At 41.4% G+C, this 16,100-nt stretch overlaps 1 long non-coding RNA gene across 1 annotated transcript; it reads left to right on the top strand.

Annotated features, from left to right (window-relative positions):
- The first annotated feature begins 4,898 nt into the window (after nucleotides 1-4,898).
- On the top strand, nucleotides 4,899-13,963 carry LOC306876211. The gene is made up of 4 exons (XR_013784806.1): nucleotides 4,899-7,414; nucleotides 7,580-7,624; nucleotides 7,812-7,849; nucleotides 13,399-13,963. It is a non-coding gene; the product is annotated as an uncharacterized lncRNA (long non-coding RNA).
- The last annotated feature ends 2,137 nt before the right edge of the window (nucleotides 13,964-16,100 follow it).

Below are 16,100 nucleotides of genomic sequence, written 5' to 3' on the forward strand. Positions count from 1 at the left end.
CAGGTAAGTTCCGGGGTATGAAACTCAGGCCTTTGGCCGAAGGGGATAATGTCACTGACAGCCGTCAATTCATCCCAGGGACAACTCCTTTATCGTTGATAAGAGTTGATGCTTAGTGCTCGCCTTTGGAATGGCATGCACTTCCATCAGCATGGCGGCGTGGGTATATCGTTCCCCATAGCGACCTCTAGAGGACGCAGTTCGAAGTTCCCTTGATAGGGAATGTCTCAGGTTACTTCCCAGCAGGCACACAACGTCATATGACGTTAATATTAGGTTGGATTTAGGTCGCGACGTCAGGTGACCAAAATTCAATGTCAAGCCAACGTCTAATGACAACGTTGATTTGACGTCCAAGACCGACGTCAATTGACGTTGATATTTAGTTGTTTTCAGGTTGTGTTGGGAAGTAACCAAAATCCAACGTCGAGCCAACGTCTAAAGCCAACGTCATATTGACGTCAAATACTGATATACAGTCGTCGGGTATGGCAACCAAAACCCAACGTCGCCTAGACGTCATAATGGTAACGTCCACACAACGTCAGATTCTAACATCATTTGACGTTGTTTTTAGGTTGTGGCATTAACTAACCAAAATCCAACGTCGAGCCAACGTCTAAAGCCAACGTCATATTGACGTCAAATACTGATATACAGTGGTCAGGTATGGCAACCAAAACCCAACGTCGGCTAGACGTCATAATGGTAACGTCCACACAACGTCAGATTCTAACATCATTTGACGTTGTTTTTAGGTTGTGGCATTAACTAACCAAAATCCAACGTCGAGCCAACGTCTAAAGCCAACGTCATATTGACGTCAAATACTGATATACAGTGGTCAGGTATGGCAACCAAAACCCAACGTCGCCTAGACGTCATAATGATAACGTCCACACAACGTCAGATTCTAACATCATTTGACGTTGTTTTTAGGTTGTGGCATTAACTAACCAAAATCCAACGTCGAGCCAACGTCTAAAGCCAACGTCATATTGACGTCAAATACTGATATACAGTGGTCAGGTATGGCAACCAAAACCCAACGTCGGCTAGACGTCATAATGGTAACGTCCACACAACGCCAGATTCTAACATCATTTGACGTTGTTTTTAGGTTGTGGCATTAACTAACCAAAATCCAACGTCGAGCCAACGTCTAAAGCCAACGTCATATTGACGTCAAATACTGATATACAGTGGTCAGGTATGGCAACCAAAACCCAACGTCGGCTAGACGTCATAATGGTAACGTCCACACAACGTCAGATTCTAACATCATTTGACGTTGTTTTTAGGTTGTGGCATTAACTAACCAAAATCCAACGTCGAGCCAACGTCTAAAGCCAACGTCATATTGACGTCAAATACTGATGTACAGTCGTCAGGTATGGCAACCAAAACCCAACGTCGGCTAGACGTCATAATGGTAACGTCCACACAACGTCAGATTCTAACATCATTTGAAGTTGTTTTTAGGTTGTGGCATTAACTAACCAAAATCCAACGTCGAGCCAACGTCTAAAGCCAACGTCATATTGACGTCAAATACTGATATACAGTCGTCGGTTATGGCAACCAAAACCCAACGTCGCCTAGACGTCACAATGGTAACGTCCACACAACGTCAGATTCTAACATCATTTGACGTTGTTTTTAGGTTGTGGCATTAACTAACCAAAATCCAACGTCGAGCCAACGTCTAAAGCCAACGTCATATTGACGTCAAATACTGATATACAGTGGTCAGGTATGGCAACCAAAACCCAACGTCGCCTAGACGTCATAATGGTAACGTCCACACAACGTCAGATTCTAACATCATTTGACGTTGTTTTTAGGTTGTGGCATTAACTAACCAAAATCCAACGTCGAGCCAACGTCTAAAGCCAACGTCATATTGACGTCAAATACTGATATACAGTCGTCGGTTATGGCAACCAAAACCCAACGTCGCCTAGACGTCACAATGGTAACGTCCACACAACGTCAGATTCTAACATCATTTGACGTTGTTTTTAGGTTGTGGCATTAACTAACCAAAATCCAACGTCGAGCCAACGTCTAAAGCCAACGTCATATTGACGTCAAATACTGATATACAGTGGTCAGGTATGGCAACCAAAACCCAACGTCGCCTAGACGTCATAATGGTAACGTCCACACAACGTCAGATTCTAACATCATTTGACGTTGTTTTTAGGTTGTGGCATTAACTAACCAAAATCCAACGTCGAGCCAACGTCTAAAGCCAACGTCATATTGACGTCAAATACTGATGTACAGTGGTCAGGTATGGCAACCAAAACCCAACGTCGGCTAGACGTCATAATGGTAACGTCCACACAACGTCAGATTCTAACATCATTTGACGTTGTTTTTAGGTTGTGGCATTAACTAACCAAAATCCAACGTCGAGCCAACGTCTAAAGCCAACGTCATATTGACGTCAAATACTGATATACAGTCGTCGGTTATGGCAACCAAAACCCAACGTCGCCTAGACGTCACAATGGTTACGTCCACACAACGTCAGATTCTAACATCATTTGACGTTGTTTTTAGGTTGTGGCATTAACTAACCAAAATCCAACGTCGAGCCAACGTCTAAAGCCAACGTCATATTGACGTCAAATACTGATATACAGTGGTCAGGTATGGCAACCAAAACCCAACGTCGCCTAGACGTCATAATGGTAACGTCCACACAACGTCAGATTGTAACATCATTTGACGTTGTTTTTAGGTTGTGGCATTAACTAACCAAAATCCAACGTCGAGCCAACGTCTAAAGCCAACGTCATATTGACGTCAAATACTGATATACAGTGGTCAGGTATGGCAACCAAAACCCAACGTCGGCTAGACGTCATAATGGTAACGTCCACACAACGTCAGATTCTAACATCATTTGACGTTGTTTTTAGGTTGTGGCATTAACTAACCAAAATCCAACGTCGAGCCAACGTCTAAAGCCAACGTCATATTGACGTCAAATACTGATATACAGTCGTCGGTTATGGCAACCAAAACCCAACGTCGCCTAGACGTCACAATGGTAACGTCCACACAACGTCAGATTCTAACATCATTTGACGTTGTTTTTAGGTTGTGGCATTAACTAACCAAAATCCAACGTCGAGCCAACGTCTTAAGCCAACGTCATATTGACGTCAAATACTGATATACAGTGGTCAGGTATGGCAACCAAAACCCAACGTCGGCTAGACGTCATAATGTAACGTCCACACAACGTCAGATTCTAACATCATTTGACGTTGTTTTTAGGTCGTGGCATTAACTAACCAAAATCCAACGTCGAGCCAACGTCTTGAGCCAACGTCATATTGACGTCAAATACTGATATACAGTCGTCAGGTATGGCAACCAAAACCCAAAGTCGGCTAGACGTCATAATGGTAACGTCCACACAACGTCAGATTCTAACATCATTTGACGTTGTTTTTAGGTTGTGGCATTAACTAACCAAAATCCAACGTCGAGCCAACGTCTTAAGCCAACGTCATATTGACGTCAAATACTGATATACAGTCGTCAGGTATGGCAACCAAAACCCAACGTCGGCTAGACGTCATAATGGTAACGTCCACACAACGTCAGATTCTAACATCATTTGACGTTGTTTTTAGGTTGTGGCATTAACTAACCAAAATCCAACGTCGAGCCAACGTCTAAAGCCAACGTCATATTGACGTCAAATACTGATATACAGTGGTCAGGTATGGCAACCAAAATCCAACGTCGGCTAGACGTCATAATGGTAACGTCCACACAACGTCAGATTCTAACATCATTTGACGTTGTTTTTAGGTTGTGGCATTAACTAACCAAAATCCAACGTCGAGCCAACGTCTAAAGCCAACGTCATATTGACGTCAAATACTGATATACAGTGGTCAGGTATGGCAACCAAAACCCAACGTCGGCTAGACGTCATAATGGTAACGTCCACACAACGTCAGATTCTAACATCATTTGACGTTGTTTTTAGGTTGTGGCATTAACTAACCAAAATCCAACGTCGAGCCAACGTCTAAAGCCAACGTCATATTGACGTCAAATACTGATATACATTCGTTGGGTATGGCATCCAAAACTCAACGTCGCCTAGACGTCATAATGGTAACGTCCAGACAACGTCAGATTATAAAATCATTTGACGTTGATCTTCAGTTGTTTTTAGGTTGTGGCATTAACTAACCAAAATCCAACGTCGAGCCAACGTCTTAAGCCAACGTCATATTGACGTCAAATACTGATATACAGTCGTCAGGTATGGCATCCAAAACTCAACGTCGCCTAGACGTCATAATGGTAACGTCCACACAACGTCAGATTCTAACATCATTTGATGTTGATCTTCAGTTGTTTTTAGGTTGTGGCATTAACTAACCAAAATCCAACGTCGAGCCAACGTCTCAAGCCAACGTCATACGGACGTCAAATACTGATATACAGTCATCAGGTATGGCAACCAAAACCCAACGTCACCTAGACGTCATAATGGTAACGTCCACACAACGTCAGATTCTAACATCATTTGACGTTGTTTTTAGGTTGTGGCATTAACTAACCAAAATCCAACGTCGAGCCAACTTCTTAAGCCAACGTCATATTGACGTCAAATACTGATATAGAGTCGTCAGGTATGGCAACCAAAACCCAACGTCGGCTAGACGTCATGATGGTAACGTCCACACAACGTCAGATTCTAACATCATTTGACGTTGTTTTTAGGTTGTGGCATTAACTAACCAAAATCCAACGTCGAGCCAACGTCTAAAGCCAACGTCATATTGACGTCAAATACTGATATACATTCGTTGGGTATGGCATCCAAAACTCAACGTCGCCTAGACGTCATAATGGTAACGTCCAGACAACGTCAGATTATAAAATCATTTGACGTTGATCTTCAGTTGTTTTTAGGTTGTGGCATTAACTAACCAAAATCCAACGTCGAGCCAACGTCTTAAGCCAACGTCATATTGACGTCAAATACTGATATACAGTCGTCAGGTATGGCATCCAAAACTCAACGTCGCCTAGACGTCATAATGGTAACGTCCACACAACGTCAGATTCTAACATCATTTGATGTTGATCTTCAGTTGTTTTTAGGTTGTGGCATTAACTAACCAAAATCCAACGTCGAGCCAACGTCTCAAGCCAACGTCATACGGACGTCAAATACTGATATACAGTCATCAGGTATGGCAACCAAAACCCAACGTCACCTAGACGTCATAATGGTAACGTCCACACAACGTCAGATTCTAACATCATTTGACGTTGTTTTTAGGTTGTGGCATTAACTAACCAAAATCCAACGTCGAGCCAACTTCTTAAGCCAACGTCATATTGACGTCAAATACTGATATAGAGTCGTCAGGTATGGCAACCAAAACCCAACGTCGCCTAGACGTCATAATGGTAACGTCCACACAACGTCAAATTATAACATAATTTGACGTTGATCTATAGTTAGTATTAGGTTGTGGCAAAAAATAACCAAAATCCAACGTCAAGCCAACATCTTAAGCCAGGTTCATATTGATGTCAAATACTCATATACAGTCGTCAGGTATGGCAACCAAAACCCAACGTCTCCTAGACATCATATTGGTAATGCTCACTCAGTGTCAAACTCTAACATCATTAGATGTTGACTTCACAATCACGTCATACAGCCATCGAAAAATATTGGTATGTTATCTGATCAGAGTATACATTTGTTATTTGTGTGAGAGAAACCCTATATCTACTGAGAAATTTGAAATGAGAAAAAAACAAGAGCATAGAGAAAAGGGTCTGAGAGGACTGGAATGCATACATTCCATGCAATTTGTAGAAAACATACATTTAAATATGGAAAATGTAGAATCCTCAATTTGTCAAATGTGCATGTCTGCGTTATGGAAACACCTTGCTGTGAGGTGACTGCATAACCACGGAGTCATTTGCTGTTGCAAGCAATACAGTGATGAAATGAATAAGAGTACATTCATTATCATAGGCCTCAATTATTGTTGAATTAGTCGCACATCAACATTTCGTTTACATTTTCCCATACCACGAATGCTGTAACAGCATTGCCACTGCAGTCAACAGTGTAATCTGTAGACAAATGTTGCAATTATGACAGTGTTTTTAGTAAGTGTTACTGTGGACAAAGGAATAAACCTAAACCAACAGGTGGTGTAACACTTACAGCAAAGGGTCAGATATAGAAAATGCCACAGTTGTAGGCACAGCTGCATTTAGGCATAAGAGTGGTTATACAGTTGAGGCAAGGGATTTGTTAAAGTTCAAAAGGGTCATCATTGGTCATGTGAATGAAACTGTAATTTACAAGTATAGCCAGACGTGTACACACCTTCTCTGTACTCCTAAACCTAACCCTATTTTAACTATAAATTCATATGGAAATTATAGGTGAATAGTGAATGGCACAGATGTGCCTGCCCCTGGTTGTGAGCATAAGTGAAAACACAATTTTACCAATTACTTACATGTAACAGCCTAAAAAAAAAAAAATCAATACATATTTGCTATCTTTTGTTTAAAACATTTTTTTCTACAGTTACAAAGTTGTTTGACGTCTCTCTATGTTGCTTTGTTCGTGATTGGTTAATCTGAATGTCATCCAGGAATCTGACCAATGACAGCAGGGCACGCCTCCTCCCGCTCAGATTTGAAAGTTCACCTCAGTCGTTACTGCAGCTCTGTTTATCTGCAGTCCTGCTCCGTTCAGTGCTCTAGGAATGGCTTTCACATGATTGTCTCATATCTGACAGATGAGTTATTATTTTGACCGATTTTGAGTTATGCGGTGTCGATTGAGAACACAGACACAATGGCTATGGACACATAATGGAAACACAGAAGGTAAGTACCTCTTATAATTGTTTTTTTGTTACTGTTAAAGTGATATGATAATCGCGATGACATAATCTGTTTCTGTGTTTTGTTATTATGTTTTAATACTGTCCAGATAAGGCTGTGTGACAATGTCTTGGGAATGATTAAAAGTGACTCGTTGTTGTTGTTTTTATATCGCGAAATGTAAATATATCCGCGTAGCGTTAGTACTACAAGTTCTGGAGGTTTATGTAATAGATACATATACATGAATGACAGAATAAATAGCGGGAGCTGGACCTTAATATGAGTTAAGTACTGAAGGCCGCCTTTTGCTGATCTTATTTTTAATAACAGAATGAAATAGTAAAAATAACAATATTGTTATTTTATTGTCAAATAAAATGTCTCACTCTGGAACATGAACAACTGACATGTGTTCAACAGAGAGATCATGAAACCACCTTAAGAATACTATGTAAACCATGCTTTCGGATCCAACTTACTGCTAAGTGTTTGTATAAAGCTGGTGAGTAACGTTAGCCAAACTTTTTGTAAGCCTGTCTGTCTCTGTCAGTAAGTCAACAATTACTATTGTTTTATTAAACCTGTTAAATATTCGTGTGTGTGTGTGTGTGTGTGTGTGTGTGTGTGTGTGTGTGTGTGTGTGTGTGTTTCCCCTCTCATGGTCCAGAGGTTTTGGGATTGAAAATCTTCTGCCATATGATCTTCTGTAAAAGTGAGTATTCATAATACTTTAATGATCATGTGCCGTTATATGTGAACATGGGCAAAGCAGGCAAACTCTGCACCAAGGCACCACTCTGATTCAAACTTAATTCTTGAGTTTAGCTCACTCAAAATCAAAACTCCCTCATCATTTTCTAACCCTCATGTCTTTTTTAATCTTCTTTTGTGTTCCACAGAAAAAAAAAGTCAGTTATGCAGGTTGGAAAAGACATAAGTGAGTAAATGATGACATCATATTCACCTTATTCTTCACATAAAAATGGCCCATTTATAGATTTTATGGGTCTTGCTTCCAGATATTTTTACTTTTTTAGCTATACAGAACTGCTCGTTTTGCTGCTTGATATTGCAAATTGGTTTGTCATGCCATATTATTTTAGTGTATTATCTTAATTATGAACACACTGGTTTGTAATACAAACAGTTTTACTATTTACTGCATGTTGTTATTGTTATTTAAGGCTAATGAACTTGAAGTCTCGCCCATAGGCTTACTTCTGCGTTTAGGAATAAGGTGGATGAAGTATGAAGATACTTGAGTAATTTAATGATCTCCTCAAGTACATTTGTTAGACATCACCGACGTGTGATAGAAAAGCAGTGTAAACAGATTAATAATTTTATTAGTTATAAATATACAGGTATTAGCATTTTAGCAATTGATAAAAATATTATATTTATTTTTTTTAGTGTACTAATTGCCATTTTTTACATCTGGGAAAAGTTATTTGTTGTGAATACTCATTTCTTTATTTGTATTTCCTGTAGCTCAAATAGTAGAGCATGGCGCTAGCAACGCCAAGATCATGGGTTCGATTCCCAGGGAAAGCAAGAGCTGATAAAAATGTAGAAACTGTAACTTGAATGCAATGTAAGCCGCTTTGGATAAAAGCGTCTGCTAAATGTAAATGTGTTTATAATTACAAGTAGGTTTAACTTGTAACTTGCTCAAGGGTACTGTTGTAACCTTTCTGGTTATTTCGGATCGAACCACACAGACACCAGATTGAACTTCTTCTTCCATCCTTTATCTCCGCATTCTGCGTAATAACGTTGATGACGTCACATCAATACACAACATCCCCCCTTTACTTGAATATGAACTTACCCCAACTAAACAAGTTATCGTTCACATTTTCTTACAACTTAAGACAGTTAAGAACATTCAAAGTACATGTAACACTGTACATCTTAATAGAACATCAGCACTGCTTTCTGAACAGGTGCACCACACCACAACAATCTTAAACTCTTAATTAGATTTTTACTTGTTTTCCTTCTCACATAATCTAGCCTTTATCAGTCACTCAACAACATAGTCTCTAAACCTTTCAGGAAATCTGATTAGTCTCTGGGGTCTGCAAAGTTTAGGAATCTGCTCCTCTCTCTGAAATGTTTCACAGTTCTCTTTGCCTTCCTCTGAACTTTCCTTTTGCTCTTTATCACAACTCGGCTCTCGAGCACATATCATTTCACCATCCAATGTTGGTGTTTCCGCAGACAGAAACTTCTTGACAAATGTCGTATTCCGTGTATACTTTGCTCCAGTGGGTGACTGAACGACAACGCTGTTACCTTCTCTGCGTACAACCTTGTGAGGAGTGCTATGAAATGTTGTTGTGAATTTGTCTGTTTTATCCTGTCTCACAAGCACTTGATCTCCAACCTCTATGTCTGATGTCTTAGCACCTCGTCTGTGGTCTGTGTATATCTTGGCCTTTCCTTTCTGCTCTGCGTCTTTGTCTCGAGCTTCAAGGTCACTGTGTGGAGTTGTAATGTCTGGTAACTTTCCTCTGATCTTCCTCTGAAAAAGAAGCTCTGCTGGGCTTTTGCCCGTTGTGGCATGTTGTATGGACCTGTAGACAGTCACATATTTGCGTAGCTCTTTTTTCCAATCCTGGCCCTCAGTTTGGGCAATCCGTACTCGTTTCATCAGTGATGCATTTTGTCTTTCCACTTCTCCATTTGCTTGCGCCCATTTTGGAGTTGTTTTGATATGGTGTATTCCGTTCTCCTGACAAAAAGCCTGAAATACACTGGACTGGAATTGTGGGCCACAATCTGACCTGATTGTTAAAGGAAGTCCGTGCCGACTGAAAATATCTTCCAAACGGTCGATCACTTTTTCCGCCGTTGTTGACTTGAGGATTGCATATTCATAGTACCTGCTGTAATAGTCAACGACAACCAGAATCGAATGTCCATCCGGTAAAGGACCAAGTAAATCTGTGGCTAAGTTTTGCCATGGCCCTTCAGGCATCACTGTGGGCGACAGTGGTTCAGCAACATCTGGTCTCGCTACCAACTGACAACCGTGACATGTCCTCACAAGTCTTTCTGCAGCCCTGTCCATTCCGGGCCACCAAACCTTTGTTCTCAGGTGTTGTTTTGTTCCTACCACACCAAGATGACCCTCATGTGCCAACTGTAATGCTCTTCCTCGCAGCGACTGTGGCAAAACAATTCTTGTTCCCCTGAGTATTATTTGGCCAATGGCACATAGCTCACCTGCAATATGTTTGTATGCAGGACAGTCATCAAAACAACCTGTTTGAATAGCAGTTCTCAGTCTCTGTAATTCCACATCATTTGCTGAGATCTGCTCAACTTCTTTGGTGGTGAGGGCGCTGGGTGTGGCACAAACTGCTATAAACCGCACATATTCCTCTGCTTTATGTGTGTGTATCTCACCTTTGGCTGATGGGCCCAGCAGCCGTGACAGAGGATCTGCAATGTTATGTGTTCCAGGTATGTGAATCACCCGGAAGTCATAAGGCTGTAATCTCAAGACCCACCTTTCGATTCGTGCGCATGGTTTTGAGCGAGGGCTATAAATTGCTTCCAATGCTTTGTGGTCTGTGACGAGATCAAACTTTCGACCATAAACATAAGGGTGCAATCGTTCACATGCCCACACCAGAGCAAGTGCTTCGCGCTCAGTTTGTGAATACCTTTGTTCGCACTCTGTCAAGCTCCTGCTCACATAGCAGACAGGAACCATTCCTTCACGTTGTTCCTGAACCAGTACTGCCCCAACACCTTTTGGTCCAGCATCAGCAATGACTTTTGTTGGTGCGTCCTTGTCGAAGTAAGCCAGTGTTGTTGCCTCGGCCAACTTATCTTTGAGAGTTTTGAAAGCCTTCTTCTGGTCAGTTCCGAAATGAAATTTGGTGTCTCTCTTTGTCAGTCTGCGCAGAGGTTCTGAGATGCTCGCAAACTGAGGTATGAATCGGCTACTATAGCCAGCTAAACCGAGGAAACTTCTCACCTCTGAAACGTTTTCAGGCTCTCTTGCCTCCACAACTGCTCTCACCCTCTCTGCCGTCGGTCCTATGCCTTTCACTGACAGCAGCATGCCCATAAACACCAATTTGTCCATGTTAAACTGGCACTTCTCTACATTCAGAGTCAAACCGCAGCTTTCCAGTCTCTTTAGTACTGCATGCATTCTTTTCTCATGTGTCTCTTTGTCAGGTGCATGGATGATGATGTCATCTGATATGTTCTCTACTCCTTCGATGCCAGCTAGAACAGTAGCTATTTCATGCTGGTATTGCTCACTAGCTGATGACACTCCAAACACCAGTCTTTTGAACCTATATATGCCATTATGAACGGCGAATGTGGTGATGTCTCTTGATTCTGGGGTCAATTCCAGCTGATGGTACCCCCATTTCAGGTCTAGTTTGCTGAAAACGACTGACCCATTCATTCCTTGCAACAATTCATCCACTGTGGGGATCGGGAACCGCCCACGAATGATTGCCGTGTTTGCTTGTCTCATGTCCAAACACATCCTTATTTCCCCATTCGCTTTGGGTACAATGACAACTGGGTTTACCCAAGGAGTTGCTCCATTGACTTTCTCGATAATGTCCATGTGGAGCAGCTCATTTATTTTTTTCTCAACAGCCTCTCTGAGGTGGAACGGAACGCGCCTAAGGGGCTGTGCAACTGGCGTCACTGTGCTGTCAATGTGTAGGCTCATTTGTTTTGTATTTAGTTTGCCTACTCCACAGAACAATTCGGGGTACTTCTGGCGTATCATGGACTTCACATCGCTTACCACTGCAACATTAGCTCCAATCCTCAGCACTCCTAATTTAACTGCTGTGTCTTTTCCGAGCAATGGCTCCCCTCTCCCGCAAATAACTGTAAATTCAGCTGTTGTGCTGCATTTTCCGATTCCAACTTCACACCAGAAAATTCCTTTCACTGGTAGGGGTTCACTTGATGAGTATGCATACAGTTTTTTGTCTGATTTGGCAGAACTGCATTTGATCTTTTTTTCCTTAAGCATTTCCCACGTTCCTTCATCCACTATGTTGCTTGTTGCTCCTGAGTCAACTAACATGGGTAGTCTGACACCTCCAACTGAGAACGTTATTCTGTCCATGCTGCTCTCTTCTCTTACAACAAATGCAAAGTCTTGATTTTCCACATCTGATTCAACTCTTTTCACTGTCTGTCTCACACTTCCCTTTGTTTTACACATTTTTGCAAAATGATCTCTTCCATTGCACTTTCTGCATGATTTTCCACGTGCGGGACATTTATAATCTTTTGCGAAATGACCTGTCTGTCCGCATCTGTAGCAGGTTTTGTTTGAATCAGCATTACCTTTACTACATTGCATTCGTTTTTTCTGATCTCTCACTCCTTTTCTGGATACCAGACTCACCGTCTCTTTCACCTCCGTCTCTGGAGAAACGTGCAACGCCGCCATCTGCAGTTCAACACGTTCGCACTGCGCTGCGATTTCTAGAGTACGAGCAAGTGTCAAAGCCGTTCCTTCCTCCAGCAATTTTCTACGCACATACTCAGAGCTGCACCGACTCAGAACAGCATCCCTTATTTGGTTGTCTTTATCAGCTCCAAAATCACAATCTTTTGCCGCTTGCCTTAAACATGTGGTAAACTGTTGCACGGTCTGTCCCGTTTTCTGCTTTAGCTGATAAAACGTCTGTCTTGCAAACGCCGTGTTTACCTGAGGCACAAAGTATGCGTTCAGCGCTGTTACTGCTTGCGCGTAGTCTGTTGGCCCTCCTGTGTCAGCGAGTGTAGAGAAAATATCCTGCACATCTGTCCCTGCGTGATGTAAGAGCAATGCTCTCCGTCTTTGCTTTGTAGCGTCGCGTGTATCGTCAGCCAGGATCAAACCCTTTCCATCGGCAAAAAGTTCAAATGCATTTAACCATCTTGTCCACCGCGGACCCAATGTGGCTGGATCGCTGTAGCAGTCAAACTTGGGAACAGTACCGTCCATCTTTAACGCGCGCCGCCCCTCTCCACTAAACTTTTCGGTTAATCGAGATAAAAAAAAAATCGGCGTGACACACGTCTAACTCACTTTCAGATTTAACTAACGAGTGAGTCCTTGTTGCAACATCCTCGTCGCCAATGTTGTAACCTTTCTGGTTATTTCGGATCGAACCACACAGACACCAGATTGAACTTCTTCTTCCATCCTTTATCTCCGCATTCTGCGTAATAACGTTGATGACGTCACATCAATACACAACAGGTACCTCAAGCCCTGTTTACACTAGTGGGTTTCCTGCCAGGACTGAGACTCGAACCCATGACCTTCAGACTACAAGTCTGCCTCTCTAACCATTAGGTCACAGCTAAATAATTAAATTAGTCAGAATATCTCATAATGTCAAATGTTGTTTAAAGAAAAGGTACACAAATGGAATCCTCCTTTTTAAGGACTTTTCAATAAATCTGTTGTCTTTTTTTTTGCATTTATTTAACCCCCAGATGCAGCAAGGATCCAGCTGATTACTTCAGATTTGGAGGACTGCTCTTTATCTACTGTGTCTGTCACTTCTGGTGCAGAATCATGGACCTTTATTTGTATGTTTTGATTTTACTTTTTATTACACTTGTGTAGCTAGTATTCAGGATTAAAATACAATGTAATTTTTTTCCACATATATTATCAGAGCTATATTGGAGCCCAAAAGGGTCAATAGAATATTGATAAAAACACTATAAACCTGATTGGGATAATACAAGCTAAAGTACAGTTCCCTGCACAATCTTTTTAAAATAAAAAAATTATGATACTAACCCTAATTTTTTCAATTGCTTCTCAAGAATTCCTCTTCAGGAAATTTGTTTACACAAATTTACATCTGAATAATGAAACAGTTTTAAAGAGATACTCCACCCCAAAATGAAAATTTTGTCATTAATCAATTACCACCATGTCGTTCCAAACCCATAAAAGCTTTGTTCGTCTTCTGAATACAATTTAAGATATTTTGGATGAAACAGCGCATCCCTGTGTCAAGGCTGATACAGAAGAGTGTATGTGTTTTGCGTCCAGGGCATAATCTCCAAAATAGCGCTGTGCTGATGCAGAGGAGACGTTACGGTGCCTAATTGTTGAATAAAGTCATTATTTTTGTTGTATTTCTATATAAAAAGTATTCTCATCGCTTCATAACATTACATAACATATTCTGACAATGTGTTTCATACTTTTCTGGACCTTGACAGTGTAATTTACTTGGCAGTCAATGGGACAGACACAAGCCTCCCGGGTTTCATCCAAAATATCTTAAATTGTGTTCCGAAGATGAATGAAGCTTTTACAGGCTTGGAACAACATGGGGGTAAGTGATTAATGACAATTTTCATTTTGGGGTGGAGTATCCCTTTAAGCCTGGAATACACTACACGACTTTTAAAAATCTGAACAGATTTTTAAATCACCAGGCATCATACACTTACCGATTTTGTAAATAATGACAAAGGAAAGCTGGGCATCATATATAATTAGGCCTGGAATACACTACACGTTTTTTGTCCTGATTTTCCGCCAATTTACAGTCTGGAGAAGTTGACACTAGTTGCCGAAAGTCAGAGCCAGTCTGTAGATTTGATAGTCACAGACTCCGGTTTTTTAGCTTCAGACTCAGATTCTATCCAGTTGGAGGATATCAAAAATGTTTGATATTTTCAGCCGATTTTAGAACGTATATTGTTTCCATTTGTCACGCGTCTCCAAGGCTCATGTTTCTGAGTGAGTTTGTTGTGCTCGGAACAACTTTAAAGTCTGGTAGTGTATGATCCTCGGTCATGTTGTGTATGATGCCCAGTTTTCCTTTGTCACGATTTACAAAGTCAGTATATAGCCAGGTCCATAAATATTGGGACATCAACACAATTCTAACATTTTTGGCTCTATACACCACCACAATGGATTTCAAATGAAACGAACAAGATGTGCTTTAACTGCAGACTGTCAGCTTTAATTTGAGGGTATTTACATCCAAATCAGGTGAACGGTGTAGGAATTACAACAGTTTGTATATGTGCCTCCCACTTGTTAAGGGACCAAAAGTAATGGGACAGAATAATAATCAAATCAAACTTTCACTTTTTAATACTTGGTTGCAAATCCTTTGCAGTCAATTACAGCCTGAAGTCTGGAATGCATAGACATCACCAGACGCTGGGTTTCATCCCTGGTGATGCTCTGCCAGGCCTCTACTGCAACCGTCTTCAGTTCCTGCTTGTTCTTGGGGCATTTTCCCTTCAGTTTGGTCTTCAGCAAGTGAAATGGATGCTCAATCGGATTCAGGTCAGGTGATTGACTTGGCCATTGCATAACAGTCCACTTCTTTCCCTTCAAAAACTCTTTGGTTGCTTTTGCAGTATGCTTTGGGTCATTGTCCATCTGCACTGTGAAGCGCCGTCCAGTGAGTTCTGAAGCATTTGGCTGAATATGAGCAGATAATATTGCCCGAAACACTTCAGAATTCATCCTGCTGCTTTTGTCAGCAGTCACATCATCAATAAATACAAGAGAACCAGTTCCACTGGCAGCCATACATGCCAACGCCATGACACTACCACCACCATGCTTCACTGATGAGGTGGTATGCTTCGGATCATGAGCAGTTCCTTTCCTTCTCCATACTCTTCTCTTCCCATCACTCTGGTACAAGTTGATCTTGGTCTCATCTGTCCATAGGATGTTGTTCCAGAACTGTGAAGGCTTTTTTCGATGCCGTTTGGCAAACTCTAATCTGGCCTTCCTGTTTTTGAGGCTCACCAATGGTTTACATCTTGTGGTGAACCCTCTGTATTCACTCTGGTGAAGTCTTCTCTTGATTGTTGACTTTGACACACATACACCTACCTCCTGGAGAGTGTTCTTGATCTGGCCAACTGTTGTGAAGGGTGTTTTCTTCACCAGGGAAAGAATTCTTTGGTCATCCACCACAGTTGTTTTCCGTGGTCTTCCGGGTCTTTTGGTGTTGCTGAACTCACCGGTGCGTTCCTTCTTTTTAAGAATGTTCCAAACAGTTGTTTTGGCCACGCCTAATGTTTTTGCCATCTCTCTGATGGGTTTGTTTTGTTTTTTCAGCCTAATGATGGCTTGCTTCACTGATAGTGACAGCTCTTTGGATCTCATCTTGACAGTTGACAGCAACAGATTCCAAATGCAA

This window comes from Barbus barbus (genome assembly GCF_936440315.1).
Source record: "Barbus barbus genome assembly, chromosome: 10".
Classification (NCBI taxonomy): Eukaryota; Metazoa; Chordata; class Actinopteri; order Cypriniformes; family Cyprinidae; genus Barbus; species Barbus barbus.